Source organism: Oncorhynchus mykiss, chromosome 10 (assembly GCF_057628025.1).
Source record: "Oncorhynchus mykiss isolate SJ-2025 chromosome 10, ASM5762802v1, whole genome shotgun sequence".
Lineage (NCBI taxonomy): Eukaryota > Metazoa > Chordata > Actinopteri > Salmoniformes > Salmonidae > Oncorhynchus > Oncorhynchus mykiss.
Window position 1 is genome coordinate 26,509,211 of NC_143031.1, and position 18,395 is coordinate 26,527,605.

Consider the following 18,395-nt stretch of genomic DNA (forward strand, 5'->3'; position numbering starts at 1 on the left):
TAATTGACAGAAAAAGTATATATTGTTGCATCTCGTTGTGTCGTTGTCCTATGGTGGCTAGCTAGCTAGCTAGCTAGCTAAAATTGGCCATGGACGGAGATAGGGATTTTGACTTTTTAATTAATTCTCCGTACTGGCAAATGATTATAACGGCAATTCTGATCCAACCATATACATTGTGCCCCTGGCCTCACAGGATGGAAGTTCAATATGTAGCTAGATGTAGTAGGCTAATGTTAACTAGCTGGCTCATCATTGCCCATGAAAGGAAGTTAGGCTAGCGAGCAAGCATTTTAGCCAGGTAGCCTAGGACAACAAAAACTAAAAGAGCATACTGTATGAGAGTCATAGACTGTTTTGTCAACATGAACAAGAGGAGGATGTCATTGGCGTTTCTCTACAAGTAGGGTGAGTCAACATGTTTTTTCTACTTGCACGAATGAACGTACGCATACACACAGAAATCAGAACCATGGACAGCCACTTCCTTTTTAAGCTTATGTTGATTTGACTAATTAGTTATTGGTATCTTTTAGTCTTCACTGTATTAGACTAAGCATAGTTGTATTGATGATATTGACATGTTGAAGTTGAAATGGTGTTGCAATAGTGGAGGCAGCAGGTTTTCTTTGCAACTTGTGACATTTGTTATGAATATAAAGAGTTATTTTTAGGGCAAACCAAACACAACAAATCACTGAGTACTCATGTTATGGGTATGCTAGGGAGTTTTTTTGTTGGGAGGGGGGGATGGGGGGTAAAACAATCCCAGAGGAAAATCTGGTTCAGTCTGCTTTCCAATAGACACTGGGAGACAAATTCACCTTTCAGCAGGACAATAACCTACAACACAAGGCCAAATACACTGGAGTTGCTTACCCAGACAACAGTGAATGTTCCTCAGTGGCCGAGTTACAGTTTTGACTTAAATCGTATTGAAAATCTATGGCAAGACATGCAAATGGTTGTCTAGCAATGATCAACAACCAATTTGACAGGACTTGAAGAATTTAAAAAAGAATAATGGGCAAATGTTGCACAATCCAGGTGTGCAAAGCTCTTAGAGTCTTACCCAGAAAGACTCACAGCTGTAATCGCTCCAAAAGGGGCTTCTACAAAGTATTTACTAGTTATGTAAATTAGATATTTCTGTATTTCATTTTTTAAATACATTTGTAAACATTTCTAAAAACATTTTTTTATGGGGTATTGTGTGGAGATGGGTGAGACAAACATCTATTTAATCCATTTTGAATTCAGGTTGTAACGCAACAAAATGTAGAATAAGTCAAGGGGTATGAAAACGTTCTGAAGGCGCTATGTTTTTCAATAAAATTAGTAGAAAACATTTCTCTCTATATGTTGTGTGATTAGTGACATTTACCATTAAACCCAACACAATACCATTGCAAAACACTTAGAATGTGTGTTTAGGACTTTTACTATTGAAAGTCCTTAGAGATCATAACATTGAAACCGTTAGACGAACATTGGCAGTAGACGTATCCGTGTGTGGAGAGAGGTGTCATGGTGGACTGAACACAGCGGTGCAGAATGCCTCAAGATAAAAACGTAATATTCAATATCTGTAAGTTAAATATTAAAAATAAATATTAATACTTCACTCAACATACTTGTGGGCAATAACCTTCAATCTGGATAACAACACAAAACAAATGATAAGGCTACAGAAATGTATCGACCAATACAATCAACACCCAAACATGTCAGAGAGTAAGCATGGAGAACCAATCCCCAAAAGAAAACGAGGCTCCTCGACCGACACACGATTTATGCTTTTCACCACCGGGAATGGTGGTGAAAAGGAAATGTAGAAACCGGAAGTGTAGAAACCGACTTGCTAAAGTTGATAAATGATATAAACTGGGCATGAACTAGTCAGTAAAGCTGTAAAGGAGTTGAAGACGAGCCTCGAGATGAGTGAAGAAAAGGCTGCGACAATGGAGAAAGAAACAAACAAGCTAAAAAGGTATAGGCAATAGGATTGAGACGGACGTTAAAGAACTTAAAAAGGAGAAGATGTTTCTGAGAGAAGCCTTACTTGAAATACAGACTAGATCTTTGAGAGAAAATCTAGTACTTGTATTTAACAAAAATTAGGGTAAAGATCCTGAAAGTGTGGTGAAATAATTATTTATTACAGCGCTATAGATCCCAGGTGATACTGTCGACAAAATCAAACTTGAACGTTTCGGGACAGAGAAATGAGCGCCAAATTGTTGCCAATTGTTAAAAGCCTGGGTAAAAGACTCGCTGGCACGAAAATAGGCATAAATGATCAGTTCCCGAAGAAAATTGCAGAACGGCGCAAAGTTCTGCACCCACTCTTCAAGGTGAATAGATTAAAAGGGAAACGTGAGGCTCTCGTAGTTGATAAACTGTATATTGATAACCAAATTGTTCCGAGACACCAAGACTACTCCATGGCTATTCTAAATATTACAACCTTCCCATAGAGTTGAATAATGGAACACCCAATATTATCCATGGTATGGATTGAAATAATACAAAAATATTTAACAATAGAAATAAACTACAAATACAGTATACCATTCAAGATAGGAAACGTTGTCCAAATAATTAGTATTCAACTTTCTAATTATAGTATTTATAAATAGATAAAGCCAGCATTAGAAGAAAGGATCATTATTGAAATAATACATCTTCATTTATAAGGAACTGGAACACAAAAGTACTCAAAAGTCAGAAATTAGGTAGGAATCAACATGGTAGGGATAAAAACACAGCTAACAGAGGACACAGAAGGCACAGTATGTGGGTATGTGCAAGTGTATTGTGATGGAAGGTGAGGTGTGCGTTTTTGTGTTTGTAGAAGTGTGGAGATAAGTGAGTGAAAAAGGAAAATGGTTGCAAATGCCAGAACCCATGTGTATCTGTGAGCAGGACTTGTGACAGAGAGAGCTTTCAATTTTATGCAGATTTAAAATAAATTATAGTTTTTGTATTTATTGTCCTATCAAGGTGGAACAGTCCCCAATCCTATACACCCACCTGAGCGACCCATACACTAAGGAGAAGTCCTTATCTGTTTTACAGTGCCTTCGGAAAGTATTAAGACCCCTTGACTTATTCCATATTTTGTTAGGTTACAGCCTCATTCTAAATGGATGAAATCGTTTTTTCCCCCTCAACAATCTACACACAATAACCAATAATGACAAAGCAAAACGTTTTTTTTTTTTTTTTGCAAATGTATATAAAAAAAAGAAGAACAGAAATACCTTATTTACATAAGTATTCAGACCATTTACTATGAGACCCGAAATTGAGCTCAGGTGCATCCTGTTTCCATTGATCATCCTTGAGATGTTTTTACAACTTGATTGGAGTCCACCTGTGGAAAATTCAATTGATTGGACATGATTTGGAAAGGCACACACCTGTCTATATAAGGTCCCATAGAAAAAGGCACCTAAAGACTCTCAGACCATGAGAAACCAGTGTGTGTGTGGGTTTAAGGGGAAGGGGTTGTATCTGAGCTCCATCAACTACAGTAGGACAACCCATTCTTGCTAAATGTTGCATGCCTTCTCAAACAGCTACAACTGTATATGCATTCGCACATCAAGTTCTTTCTTGAGTTGGGCTCAGGTATGAAACAACTGTTGAACATCTGAGCTTTTGGTTGTTTATGGGGGAAGGGTGGGGAGTGTGTATGAGCGTGTCTGTGTGTGTGTGTGTGTGTGGGGGGGGGGTAATGATGTTAGGGACAATATAGGATGAATAACAATAATTCTTTGCTAAAATTATAATTGCTTGCCAGAAATGTAATTTTTGTAATGGCAGTTCTGGTGTAGGTAACAATCCTTCACATTAACTGCCTAAATTATTACGCATAATTATTAGTTCATTGTGGAGCACTTGTTGGGTGTTTTTCCTTCACTCTAAGGTCCAACTCATTCCAAACGATCTCAATTGGGTTGAGGTTGGGTGATTGTGGAGGCCAGGTCATCTGATGCTGCACTCCATCACTCTCCTTCTTGGTCAAATAGCCCTTACACAGCCTGGAGGTCATTGTCCTGTTGAAAAACAAATGATAGTCTCAACAAGTGCAAACCAGATGGGATGGCGTATCGCTGCAGAATGCTGTGATAGCCATGCTGGTTAGGTGTGCCCTGAATTCTAAATAAATCACCAACAGTGTCACCAGCAAAGCACCATCACACCTTCTCCTCCATGCTTCACGTTGGGAACCACACATGCGGAGATCCTCCGTTCACCTACTCTGCGTCTCACACAGACACGGCAGTTGGAACCAAAAATCTAAAATTTGGACTCATCATACCAAAGGACATATTTCTACAGGTCTAATGTTCATTGCGCACGTTTCTTGTCCCAAGCAAGTCTCTTCTTCTTATTGGTGTCCTTTAGTAGTGGTTTCTCTGCAGCAATTCGACCATGAAGGCCTGACTCACAAAGTCTCCTCTGAACAGTTGATGTTGAGATGTGTCTGTTACTTGAACTCTGTGAAGCATTAATTTGGGCTGCAATCTGAGGCTGGTAACTTTAATGAACATATCCTCTGCAACAGAGGTAACTCTGGGTCTTCATGAGAGCCAGTTTCATCATAGCGCTTGATGGTTTTTTAGAATGCACTTGAAGAAACGTAAAAAGTTATTGAAATGTTCTGGATTGACTGACCTTCATGTCTTAAAGTAATGATGTACTGTCATTTCTCTGCTTATTTAAGATGTTCTTGCCATAATATGGACCTGGTATTTTACCAAATAGGGCTATCTTCTGTATACTACCCCTACCTTGTCACAACACAACTGTTTGGCTCAAACGCATTAAGGAAAGAATTCCACAAATGAACTTTTAATAAGGCAAACCTGTTAATTGAAATGTATTCCAGGTGTAATGTATTCCAGGACTACCTCATGAAGCTGGTTGAGAGAATGCCAAGAGTGTGCAAAGCTGTCATCAAGGCAAGAGGTGGCTACTTTGAAGAATATCAAATATCAAATATATTTGATTTGTTTAACCCTTTTTTGGTTACTACATGATTCCAAATGTGTTATTTCATTGTGTTGATGTCTTCACTATTATTCTACAATATATAAAATAGTAAAACTAAATAAAAAACCATGGAATGAGTTGGTGTGTCTAAAGTTCAGATACACTTAGGTTGGAGTCATTAAAACTTGTTTTTCAACCACTCCACAAATTTCTTGTTAACAAACTATAGTTTTGGCAAGTCGGTTAGGACATCTACTTTGTCCATGACACAAGTAGTTTTTCCAACAATTGTTTACAGACAAATTATTTCACTTATAATTCACCATATCACAATTCCAGTGGGTCAGAAGTTTACATGCAGTAAGTTGACTGTGCCCTTAAACAGCTTGGAAAATTCCAGAAAATTATGTCATGGTTTTAGAAGCTTCTGATAGGCTAATTGACATTATTTGAGTCAATTGGAGGTGTACCTGGCCTACCTTCAAACTCAGTGCCTCTTTGCTTGACATCATGGGAAAATCAAAAGAAATCAGCCAAGACCTCAGAGAAAAAATTGTAGACCTTCACAAGTCTGGTTCATCCTTGGGAGCAATTTCCAAATGCCTGAAGGTACCACATTCATCGGTACAAACAATAGTATGTAAGTAAGTATAAACACCATGGGACCAAGCAGTCGTCAAACCGCTCAGGAAGGAGACGTGTTCTGTCTCCTTGAAATGAACATACTTTGGTGCGAAAAGTGAAAATCAATCCCAGAACAACAGCAAAGGACATTGTGAAGATGCTGGAGGGAAACTGTACAAAAGTATCTATATCCACAGTAAAAATGAGTCCTATATCGACATACCCTGAAAGTCCGTTCACCAAGGAAGAAGACACTGCTCCAAAACCGGTTTGACTACGGTTTGGAACTGCACACAAAGATCATACTTTTTGGAGAAATGTCCTCTGGTCTGATGAAACAAAAATAGAACTGTATGGCCATAATGACCATCGTTATGTTTGGAGGAAAAAGGGGGGTGCTTGCAAGCCGAAGAATACCATCCCAACCGTGAAGCACGGGGGTGGCAACATCATGTTGTGGGGGTGCTTTGCTGCAGGAGGGACTGGTGAACTTCACGAAATGGATAGCATCACGAGGAAGGAAAATTATGTGGATATATTGAAGCATCTCAAGACATCAGTCAGGAAGTTAAAGCTTGATCGCAAATGCGTCTTCCACATGGACAATGACCCCAAGCATACTTCCAGTTGTGGCAAAATGGCTTGAGGACAACAAAGTCAAGGTATTGGAGTGGCCATCACAAAGCCCTAATGTCAATCCTATAGAAAATGTGTGGGCAGAACTGAAAAAGCATGTGCGAGCAAGGAGGCCTACAAACCTGACTCAGTTACACCAGCTCTGTCAGGAGGAATGGGCCAAAATTCACCCACCCTATTGTGGGAAGCTTGTGGAAGGCTACCCGAACGTTTGACCCAAGTTAAACAATTTAAAGGCAATGCTACCAAATACTAATTGAGAGTATGTAAACTTCTGACCCACTGGAAATGTGATGAAAGTGATAAAAGCTGAAATTGTTACGGAGCGTGAATGAGGACCCAAAAGCGAATTAACTTAAACAGAGCTTCTTTAATTACCAAACATAGGTAGGCTCAGACGGACCGGCAGATTCCGACAGGACAAGACAAGGTTACAGCAAACATGACGACAGTCTGGTTCAGGCATGAAACACAACAAACAAGAATCCGACAAGGACAGGAGCAGAAACAGAGAGAGATATAGGGACCTAATCAGAGGGAAAAAGGGAACAGGTGGGAAAAGGGGTGACGAGGTGGTTAGGAGGAAACAATGCACAGCTGGGGGAAAGAGGGGGAGAAAAGGTAACCTAACAACGACCAGCAGAGGGAGACAGGGTGAAGGGAAAGGACAGAGACAAGACACAACATGACAGTACATGACAGTACCCCCCCACTCACCGAGCGCCTCCTGGCGCACTCGAGGAGGAAACCTGGCGGCAACGGAGGAAATCCTCGATCAGCGCACGGTCCAGCACGTCCCGAGAGGGAACCCAACTCCTCTCCTCAGGACCGTACCCCTCCCAATCTACGAGGTACTGGTGACCACGGCCCCGAGGACGCATGTCCAAAATTCTACGGACCCTGTAGATGGGTGCGCCCTCGACAAGGATGGGGGGGGGGGGGGGAAGACGAGCGGGGGCGCGAAGGACGGGCTTGATGCAGGAGACATGGAAGACCGGGTGGACGCGACGAAGGTATCGCGGAAGAAGAAGTCGAACTGCGACAGGATTAATGACCCGAGAAATACGGAACGGACCAATGAACCGCGGGGTCAACTTGCGAGAAGCCGTCTTAAGGGGAAGGTTCTGAGTGGAGAGCCAAACTCTCTGACCGCGACAATATCTAGGACTCTTAGTTCTACGCTTATTAGCAGCCCTCACAGTCTGCGTCCTATAACGGCAAAGTGCAGACCTGACCCTCTTCCAGGTGCGCTCGCAACGTTGGACAAAAGCCTGAGCGGAGGGGACGCTGGACTCGGCGAACTGAGATGAGAACAGCGGAGGCTGGTACCCGAGGCTACTCTGAAAAGGAGATAGCCCGGTCGCAGACGAAGGAAGCGAGTTGTGGGCGTATTCTGCCCAGGGGAGCTGTTCTGACCAAGACGCAGGGTTGCGAAAAGAAAGACTGCGTAAGATGCGACCAATAGTCTGATTGGCCCGTTCTGCTTGACCGTTAGACTGGGGGTGAAAGCCGGAAGAGAGACTGACGGAAGCCCCAATCAAACGGCAAAACTCCCTCCAAAATTGAGACGTGAATTGCGGACCTCTGTCCGAAACGACGTCTGACGGAAGGCCATGAATTCTGAAAACATTCTCGATGATGATTTGTGCCGTCTCTTTAGCAGAAGGAAGCTTAGCAAGGGGAATGAAATGAGCCGCCTTAGAGAACCTATCGACAACCGTAAGAATAACAGTCTTCCCCGCTGACGAAGGCAGTCCGGTGACAAAATCTAAGGCGATGTGAGACCACGGTCGAGAGGGAATAGGAAGCGGCCTGAGACGGCCGGCAGGAGGAGAGTTACCGGACTTAGTCTGCGCGCAGACCGAACAAGCAGCCACGAAACGACGCGTGTCATGCTCCCGGGTGGGCCACCAAAAACGCTGGCGAATGGAAGCAAGCGTACCCCGAACGCCAGGGTGGCCGGCTAACTTGGCAGAGTGAGCCCACTGAAGAACGGCCAGACGAGTAGGAACGGGAACGAAAAGAAGGTTCCTAGGACAAGCGCGCGGCGACGGAGTGTGAGTGAGCGCTTGCTTTACCTGCCTCTCAATTCCCCAGACAGTCAACCCGACAACACGCCCCTCAGGGAGAATCCCCTCGGGGTCAGTGGAGGCTACTGAAGAACTGAAGAGACGAGACAAAGCATCAGGCTTGGTGTTCTTAGAGCCCGGACGATAAGAAATCACGAACTCGAAACGAGCGAAAAACAGCGCCCAACGCGCCTGACGCGCATTAAGTCGTTTGGCAGAACGGATGTACTCAAGGTTCCTATGGTCAGTCCAAACGACAAAAGGAACGGTCGCCCCCTCCAACCACTGTCGCCATTCGCCTAGGGCTAACCGGATGGCGAGCAGTTCGCGGTTACCCACATCATAGTTACGTTCCGACGGCGACAGGCGATGAGAAAAATACGCGCATGGGTGGACCTTGTCGTCAGAGAGGGAGCGCTGAGAAAGAATGGCTCCCACGCCCACCTCTGACGCGTCAACCTCGACAACGAACTGTCTAGAGACGTCAGGTGTAACAAGGATAGGAGCGGATGTAAAACGATTCTTGAGGAGATCAAAAGCTCCCTGGGCGGAAACGGACCACTTAAAGCACGTCTTGACAGAAGTAAGGGCTGTGAGAGGAGCTGCCACCTGACCGAAATTACGGATGAAACGACGATAGAAGTTCGCGAAGCCGAGAAAGCGCTGCAGCTCGACGCGTGACTTAGGGACGGGCCAATCAATGACAGCTTGGACCTTAGCGGGATCCATCTTAATGCCTTCAGCGGAAATAACAGAACCGAGAAATGTGACGGAGGAGGCATGAAAAGTGCACTTCTCAGCCTTCACAAAAAGACAATTCTCTAAAAGGCGCTGGAGGACACGTCGAACGTGCTGAACATGAATCTGGAGTGACGGTGAAAAAAATCAGGATATCGTCAAGGTAAACGAAAACAAAGATGTTCAGCATGTCTCTCAGGACATCATTGACTAATGCCTGAAAGACAGCTGGAGCGTTAGCGAGGCCGAAAGGAAGAACCCGGTATTCAAAGTGCCCTAACGGAGTGTTAAACGCCGTCTTCCACTCGTCCCCCTCCCTGATGCGCACGAGATGGTAAGCGTTACGAAGGTCCAACTTAGTGAAAAACCTGGCTCCCTGCAGGATCTCGAAGGCTGAAGACATAAGAGGAAGCGGATAACGATTCTTCACTGTTATGTCATTCAGCCCTCGATAATCTATGCAGGGGCGCAGAGACCCGTCCTTCTTCTTGACAAAAAAAAACCCCGCTCCGGCGGGAGAGGAGGAGGGGACTATGGTACCGGCGTCAAGAGCTACAGACAAATAATCTTCGAGAGCCTTACGTTCGGGAGCCGACAGAGAGTATAGTCTACCCCGGGGGGGGGGGGTGGTTCCCGGAAGGAGATCAATACTACAATCATACGACCGGTGTGGAGGAAGAGAGGTGGCCCTGGACCGACTGAACACCGTGCGCAGATCGTGATATTCCTCCGGCACCCCTGTCAAATCACCAGGCTCCTCCTGTGAAGAAGAGACAGAGGAAACAGGAGGGATAGCAGACATTAAACATTTCACATGACAAGAGACGTTCCAGGAGAGGATAGAATTACTAGACCAATTAATGGAAGGATTATGACAAACTAGCCAGGGATGGCCCAAAACAACAGGTGTAAAAGGTGAACGAAAAATTAAAAAAGAAATGGTTTCACTATGATTACCAGAAACAGTGAGGGTTAAAGGTAGCGTCTCACGCTGAATCCTGATCAGAGGGAAAAAGGGAACAGGTGGGAAAAGGGGTGACGAGGTGGTTAGGAGGAAACAATGCACAGCTGGGGGAAAGAGGGGGAGAAAAGGTAACCTAACAACGACCAGCAGAGGGAGACAGGGTGAAGGGAAAGGACAGAGACAAGACACAACATGACAGTACATGACAGAAATAAATAATTCTCTCTACTATTATTCTGACTTTTCACATTGTTAAAATAGTGGTGATCCTAACTGACCTAGGGCTGGGAATTTGTACTAGGACTAAATGTCAGGAATTGTGAAAAACTGATTTTAAATGTATTTGGCGAAGGTGTATGTAAACTTCCGACTTCATCTGTATGTATATAAAAAAAAGGGGGTTTGGAAATTATGGAGACAATTACATTGATGGAAGCTACAATCTATCTGCAATATTAAGCTGATCTACCCCCCACAACAACAACAAAATACAGAACTGCTGGAGCCTAATAGTTTGCTTGTTCTCCAAACACACCTATGGCTGGTTTCCTGGACACAGATTAGCGTAAGAGAAGGACAAACTGAATTGCTTTCATGGAGGACTGGCTTGAATTGTGAGGATGACCACACCATTTATTTTCATATTGAGACAAATCTATTGGTTTTCTACCAAAAGTTGAAACACAACAGACCAGAAAAAATTGATAAAAGGACAGTATCAAGAACAGCAGCATCAAGGGGGTAGAACCTGGTACTTTCACTTAATTAATGGAGAAAATGCAAGCAACTTCAATGGCAATTTTTTTTAACAGGATGGGATGGGGAAAATATCACCAAAATGAATAAACAATACTCGCAACTTCATACATCTTGTCAAACATAGGGAACTTATGCTGTATCCTGGCCATCGGGGGTGGGCTTGGTTTGGGTTTAGTTTATTAATTCAACCATTCTAAAAAACAAGCACACATAAAACTTGAAAAAGCCATACATGCACATTAGTAAAATCATTGAGGATAACACACAATAAGGTCTGGGACTTCCATTCTAGTCCTCTTGAAACAAGATGGCTAGGCAAGATCCAGCACGGTTGAACACAGTATGACAGCATGGGTGGCGTTTGATCATTTATTTGGATTCCTCGCATCTTAATCATTGTTAAGAGGTTTTATTATATCATTCCTATAAATTGAAATTGACAATTTGGGTGCAATCAATTATATTGAACAAAAATATAAACGCAACATGTAAAGAGTTGGTCCCATGTTTCATGAGCGGAAATAAAAGATCCCAGAAATGTTCCATACGCACAAAAATACAATTTCTCACAATGTTGTGCACAATTTTGTTTACATCCCTGTTAGTAAGCATTTCTCCATTGCCAAGATAATCCATCCACCTGACAGAAGCTGATTAAACAGCATGATCATTACACAGGTGCCCCTTGTGCAGGGGACAATAAAAGGCCACTGTAAAATGTGCAGTTTTATCACTCAACACAATCCCACAGATGTCTCAAGTTGAGGGAGCATGCAATTGGCATGCTGACTGCAGGAATGTCCACCTGAGCTGTTTCCAGATAATTTAATGTTAATTTCTCTACCATAAGCCACCTCCAATGCCGTTTTAGAGGCCTACATACTCACCATATATGTTATCCATTGAGCATGTTTGGGATGTCCTGGATCGATATGTACGACAGCGTGTACCAGCTCCCGCCAATATTCAGCAACTTTGCACAGTCATTGAAGAGGACTGGGACAACATTCTACAGGCCAAAATCAACAGCCTGATCAACTCAATGCAAAGATGTATCGCGCTGCATGAGGCAAATGATGATCACACCAGATACTGATTGGTTCTGATCCACACCCCTACCTTTTTTTAGAAGGTATCTGTATTACCAGTCATGTAAAATCCATAGATCTGGGCCTAATTAATTAATTTAAACTGTAACTCAGTGAAATCTTTGAAATTGTTGTATGTTGTGTTTATTTTTGTTCAGTGTAGCTTAATTTCTCAGAGATCACATATTTCAACAAAATAATGTTGCAGAAATTCTTGTCTAATCTGTGTCTAACTACATAAACAATTTCAGAACAATCTAAGATGGTGGGTGTCGAAATCCTCTTTCTTGTGCTTTTTAAAGTGAAACAACCAATATTCAATACTTCCTTTTTAAAGCATGACTTCAAAGAGGCCAGAGGCTTTCTCTTTCTTTGAGCATTTTTAAGGAGAAAAGCCCCATTGAACACAGAGTGGGGTGAAACCGGTGCAGTCCCACGCAGACATGAGGGACAATGGAGCGGAGGGAAACACTCGGAAGGAGAGACAAAGTGGCTTGTCTCAGGTTCCAAACCTCTGACAACTCAGCACAAGAGAGCCCCATCCTGAATTCTCGAAGGCACAGACATATAAGCATGCATCCTCTCAGTCACGCACACATACACCTTCAATACAGTTAATGGCTGTATTGTAGACCTCAGTGTCTAGTGGTGATATAGCAGTTGGGACTTATTCACTGCAATATAAAACTAGTGTATTGATGTTTTTTCTTACCCACTGTGCACAGATGAAAGTTTTTATTTTCCATTTAACCTTTATTTAACTAGGCAAGTCAGTTAAGAACAAATGATTGTTTACAATGACGGCCTACTCCGGCCAAACCCGGACAACGCTGGGCCAATTGTGCGCCGCCCTATGGGACTCCCAATCACGGCCGGATGTGATACAGCCCAGGATCAAACCAGGGGCTGTAGTGACGCCTCTAGCACTAAGATGCAGTGCCTTAGACCACTGCGCCACTCGGGAGCCCCAGTTAAACGTGTAGTTTTGAGTGACATTTGGTTGTTTTCAACTGATGTGAAATCAACAAAAAATCTATTCAAATTGTATTTTATTTTAATGCTCTGAATAGAACAGGTAGAACCTGACCATGAAAATAACCTGACCATGAAATGCTTACTTACAAGCCCTTAACCAACAATGCAGTTCAGGAAAAAGTTAAGAAAATATTTACTAAATAAACAAAAGTAAAAATAGTACAATTAAAAAATAAACGTAACACAATAAAAATAACGAGGCTATATACAGGGGGTACCGGTACCGAGTCAATGGGCAGAGGTACAGGTTAGTCAAGTTATTTTGTACAGGTAGGGGTAATGTGACTATGCATAGATAATAAACAGCAAGTAGCAGCTGTGTAAAAACAAAGGGAGGGAGGGCATTTCAATGTAAATAGTCCGGGTGACCATTTGATTAATTGTTCAGCAGTCTTATGGCTTGGGGGTAGAAGCTGTTAAGGAGCCTTTTGGTCCTAGACTTGGCGCTCCGGTACTGCTTGCCGTGTGGTAGCAGAGAGAACAGTCTATGACTTGGGTGACTGGAGTCTTTAACAATTTTTTTGGGCCTTCCTCTGACACCGCCTAGTATATAGGTCCTGGATGGCAGGAAGCTTGGCCCCGGTGATGTTCTGGGCCATACGCACTACCCTCTGTAGCACCTTATAGTCAGATGCCGCGCAGTTGCCAAACCAGGCGGTGATGCAACCGGTCAGGAAGCTCTCGATGGTACAGCTGTAGAATTTCTTGAGGATCTGGGGACCCATGCCAAATCTTTTCAGTCTCCTGAGGGGGAAAAGGTGTTGTCGTGCCCTCTTCACGACTGTCTTGGTGTGTTTGGACCATGATCATTTGTTGGTGATGTGGACACCAAGGAAGTTGAAACTCTCGACCTGCTCCACTACAGCCCAGTCAATGTTAATGGGGGCCTGTTCTGCCCGCCTTTTCCTGTAGTCTATGATCAGCTCTTTTGTCTTGCTCACATTGAGGGAGAGGATGTTGTCCTGGCTCTGACCTCCTCTCTATAGGCTGTCTCAACGCTGTCTGTGATCAGGCCTACCACTGCTGTGTCGTCAGCAAACTTAATGATGGTGTTGGAGTCGTGTTTGGCCACGCAGTCGTGGGTGAACAGGGAGTACAGGAGGAGACTAATCATGCACACCTGAGGGGCCCCAGTGTTGAGGATCAGCGTGGCAGATGTGTTGCTGCCTACCCTTACCACCTGGGGGCGGTTCGTCAGGAAGTCCAAGATCCAATGGCAGAGGGAAGTGTTTAGTTCCATGGTCCTTAGCTTAGTGATGAGCTTTGTGGGCACTATGGTGTTGAATGCTGAGCTGTAGTCAATTAACAGTATTCTCACATATAGTTGAAATCGGAAGTTTACATACACCTTAGCCAAAAACATTTAAACTCAGGTTTTCACAATTCCTGACATTTAATCCCAGTAAAAATGCCCTGTCTTGGGTCAGTTAGGATCACCACTTTATTTTAAGAATGTGAAATGTCAGAATAATAGTAGAGACAATGCTTTATTTCAGCTTTTATTTTTTCATCACATTCCCAGTGGGTCAGAAGTTTACATACACTCAATTAGTGTTTTGTAGCATTGCCTTTAAATTGTTTAACTTGGGTCAAACATTTTGGGTAGCCTTCCACAAGTTTCCCACAATAAGTTGGGGGAATTTTGGCCCATTCCTCCTGACAGAGCTGGTGTAACTGAGTCAGGTTTGTAGGCCTCCTTGCTTGCACACACCTTTTCAGTTCTGCCCACACATTTTCTATAGGATTGAGGTCAGGACTTTGTGATGGCCACTCCAATATATCCACATAATAGCTTGCGGCTGGGTTTTCCTTTGTAGTCTGTAATAGTTTTCAAGCCCTGCCACATCCGACGAGCGTCAGAGCCGGTGTAGTAGGATTCAATCTTAGTTCTGTTTTGCCGCTTTGCCTTTTTAAAAATATATATTGTGGTATCCAATTGTTAGTAATTACTACCTTGGCTCATCGTTACAACTCCTGTACGGGCTTGGGAGAGACGAAGGTCAAAAGCCATGCACCCTCCGAAAGACAACCCAACCAAGCCGCATTGCTTCTTAACACAGCGCGCATCAATGTGTCGGAGGAAACACGTGCACCTGGCAACCTTGGTTAGCGTGCACTCCTTCGCGTCTGACTCGTTAAAGAAAAAATATTTGTCCAGTTTGAGTATTCACTGTTCTGATGCCCAGAAGCTCTTTTCGGTAATAGGAGATGGAAGCAGCAACATTATGTGCAAAATAAGTTACAAACAACGTGAAAAAAACAAAATAGCACAGTTGGTTAGGAGCCCGTAAAACAACAGCCATCCCCTCCGACCCCATTACTAGTCATTGAATTTAGGTTGATGACTTTTTGCAAATCCAATCAGTTTTCCACAGTTGTTTGATTCAACGTCCTCATTTGGGTTGAAATGAAGTGGAAACCGCATTGATTCAACCAGTTTTTGCCTAGTGGGTAGTCATAGAGTACTCTTCTTTACCAAACAGATATGTTTGGTCGCATATACACTACCGTTCAAAAGTTTGGGGTCACTTAGAAATGTCCTTGTTTTTGAAAGAAAAACACATTTTTTGTCCATTAAAATAACATCAAATTGATCAGAAATACAGTGTAGACATTGTTAATGTTGTAAATGACTATTGTAGCTGGAAATGGCAGATTTCTAATGGAATATCTACATAGGCGTACAGAGGCCCATTATCAGCAACCATCACTCCTGTGTTCCAATGGCATGTTGTGTTAGCTAATCCAAGTTTGTCATTTTAAAAGGCTAATTGATCATTAGTGAGGCAGGCCAAACCTATCATACACGAGAGGATTAAATCACGGGAAAAACAGAGCTCTGAATGTGTCACAAAAGAAGGTTAGCATCCCAGAGTCGCCTCTTCACTGTTGACGTTGAGACTGATGTTTTGCGGGTACTATTTAATGAAGCTGCCAGTTGAAGACTTGTGAGGCGTCTGTTTCTCAAACTAACCTGATGAGCCTGGAGAAAAGTCCTCTAAGCAAGCTGGTCCTGGGGCCCTATTCACAAACACAAACAGACCCCAAAGAGCCCCAGGACAGCAACACAATTAGACCCAACCAAATTGTGAGAACAAAAAGATAATTACTTGACACATTTTTGGCCCTAAACAGAGAGTACACAGTGGCAGAATACCTGACCACTGAGACTGACCCAAACTTAAGGAAAGCTTTGACTATGTACAGACTCCTTGAGCATAGCCTTGCTATTGAGAAAGGTCTGCCGTTGGCAGGCTGTGTGCACGCTGCCCACAAAATGAGGTGGAAAGTGAGCTGCATTTCCTAACCTGCTAAATGTATGACCGTATTAGAAACACATATTTCCCTCAGATTATACAGACCCACAAAGAATTAGAAAGCAAACCCAATTTTCTAAACTCCCATATCTATTCGTTGAAATACCACATTGTGCCATCACAGCAGCAAGATTTGTGACCTGTTGCCACAAGAAAAGGGCAACCAGTGAAGAACAAACACCATTGTTAATACAACCCATTTTTATGTTTATTTATTTTCCCTTTAACTATTTACACATAATATGACATTTGAAATGTCTTTATTCTTTTGGAACTTTTGTGAGTCATTTTTACTACAATCTTTTTATTTATTGTTTATTTCACTTTTGTTTATTATCTATTTCACTTAATTTTTTGTTTCACATGCCAAAAAAGCCCCTTAAATTGAATTGAAATTGAAAGCGAGAGATAGATTATTTGCAACTTTATCAGGGAAAGAAAAATTCAAATTTATATTAGGAGAAAATACACAATGTGAGAGGCTATAACTGTTCCTCAACTCACCAAATGTTATACAATTGCTTTCCTTAAATGAGAATTAAACTAATTCTAATCCATTCAATCAAATTGTGCCCAGTACAAATGCATGTTACCTGTACACTTACCAAGAACTATAGGATAGCCCTATAAAATAAATGCAGAGACAGCCAGGGCTGAAAAGTCAAACAACATAACGAAAAAGAGAACAACAAAAAATGATTGCTTTTATACCTGAATAACTAACTTTTCATGATCATCATTTGAAAAGCTTCCATTTCCATATCCTTAAGGGACCAGTGGAGGAAGGGGACCTGCAACTTGACAGCTGAAGACAGATCTCAAAGACTCCCCCACACAACTCCACTTTTGTTTATTCAAGTGAACGGTCAAGATGAGAAAACCTTGATAAACAGCATACCTGACCATATGCCTCTCAGTCTCAGAGTTTTCAGGTAGAGGGTCAGTCGAGGACAGAAGATGCTCCCTCTTGGTCTGGATACGCAGCTGCCGTCGCTCACTATGAAAGCCAAACCAATGAGTTGCATGAGACGATACGCGGAGACTGAAGAGACACTTCAAAGGTATGAAAGGTATCTTTAGCCTACTTAACCTACTTGGAATGTGGAAGTAAAAACCACTTCAATAAATTATTTTCAACATTTACAGTTATCCGGTAATATGGAGACCATGGATTCCCTGTCACAGAGAAACTGGACTTCTAGATAAAGTAAGGGCATTCCCTTCTCTGCAACTGCTTAAGGCCTACAATTAAATTATAAAATAATTATATTTCAACCAACCTATCAGCACAAGAAACCTGTAGCCTAGTGAACAAGAGTATCTAATACTTAACTGTCACAGGTCCTTGGCAATGCTATATTTTTTTATTATATAGGTCTGTTAATTTGAGTTAAATGATCATGGCTACTTGTCCTCTTTAGTTTGGCCAAGGGAATGTGTCATCAAGAACCAGACAGATGACCAAAGGTGCCCATGGATTCCAGCACCCTGTCAGGTATGTAGACTGTTGGCAGTTGAGAGAAGAAAGCAAGTTGGTATTGTGACCACATTGAGACAAATTTGGGGAAAAGAGCTGTGCCCTGAATCAATTTGATGATTTGATGTTACTATCAACTTCATGAAGACAATTTTTGTATATTCTACTTTCTTTAAATAGTAAAACACTGATGTATTTTAAAATACTAAATACATTTATCTGATCCATAGGCTCTTCATGCCAAAGTCCAGGACTGAGGAATATCTCTCTCATTTGGGGAAGGTGGTCTTGGACAATTTCCCTGTCCAAGCCACTCTCCACTTCTACAACGATGACTCCAGCTCTGAGGAAGAGGATGATGAAGATATGGAGGAAGAACTGGAGGTTAATTCACTCAGTTTGGATCACAGGTCCCATCCCCTCAGAGAGAATTCATAGGTAGTTAGTCTTTGCTGTTTTGGAAACAAGCAGGGGTGATTGGACAAGGGAGAGAGACAGTGCAGCAGGTCACAGGAGATATGCTACTTCCATGGTGAGGGTCTAGTAGAGGATCCAAGGTGTTCACCTGAGACAGCCACAGGAAGCCGGGAAAGGCCAGGTCACTGGCTGCAGTTGGCCTCACTGAGGTGATTCTGTTTACACCAGCTCAGTGTCAACACACCTTTAACCCAGATATGGCCATTTTCC

At 42.7% G+C, this 18,395-nt stretch overlaps 1 long non-coding RNA gene across 1 annotated transcript; it reads left to right on the top strand.

Annotated features, from left to right (window-relative positions):
• Positions 1-1,898: 1,898 nt before the first annotated feature.
• LOC118966723 (uncharacterized) lies at positions 1,899-17,438 on the top strand. Its single transcript, XR_005053606.2, has 3 exons — positions 1,899-1,990; positions 17,149-17,292; positions 17,378-17,438. It is a non-coding gene; the product is annotated as an uncharacterized LOC118966723 (long non-coding RNA).
• The last annotated feature ends 957 nt before the right edge of the window (positions 17,439-18,395 follow it).